We start from the raw sequence: 628 nt of genomic DNA, 5'->3' as shown, positions 1-628 counted from the left end.
GCCCCGCTTCTCAGGTTCTGGGGCTTATGTATTAGGGCTGAAGGACTCGCTAATGCATGGGGGGGTGGGGGGGCGGGCGGGGAGCTGGGATTGAATCCAGGCTTCGACTTAAAAAAATCTCAGCTCTTTTCACTGCCCCTTCTTGGGCGTCACCCCCAGATTTTGGGAGGGGGGGCACAGATGCCATGTAGGAGGAAGGGGCCTCATCAGTGATCCAGTTCACAGGCGTGGATTCTGGGAGACCACAGGCAAGTCAGACCAGAAGTGATGATGGTGATGATGATGATGATGCTGCTAGCAACCTCCTCTCGTTTGTATTATGTTGCCTGGGCTTCTAACAGGGACCCTGGGCCAGTTCTCCGGGCCCTGCCTCTCGGCTCCAGATCCCCTCTCAGTTGCCCTGTGCTGAGATGCTGAGATGCTGAGAGCTGGGGCTGGACACCGCTCCCCACCCCACCCCGCCCGCCCAGCAAACATTTCTCCTTTGCCGGCCGGCGCAATGCCAAGGGCCGTCAGTAGAGGGCGCTGGAGGAACCCTGCAGACAGAGGGTGGGTTCTTTCATAGGCTCCTCTCCGGGGCTGCGTGATGGACAGAGGCCTGCGCTGCCAGGGACCCGGGACACCCTCT

The 628-nt window shown here is 60.2% G+C and overlaps 1 protein-coding gene across 1 annotated transcript in view; it reads right to left on the bottom strand.

Moving 5' to 3' along the window:
* The window catches only part of SULT2B1 (sulfotransferase family, cytosolic, 2B, member 1), a 77264-nt gene that overhangs the window by 18824 nt on the left and 57812 nt on the right, over nucleotides 1–628 (bottom strand). The window lies entirely within an intron of this gene.

The sequence above is a fragment of the Myotis brandtii genome, unplaced genomic scaffold, assembly GCF_000412655.1.
Source record: "Myotis brandtii unplaced genomic scaffold, ASM41265v1 scaffold601, whole genome shotgun sequence".
Taxonomy (NCBI): Eukaryota; Metazoa; Chordata; class Mammalia; order Chiroptera; family Vespertilionidae; genus Myotis; species Myotis brandtii.
This window is presented reverse-complemented; position numbering and strand designations above follow the sequence as displayed.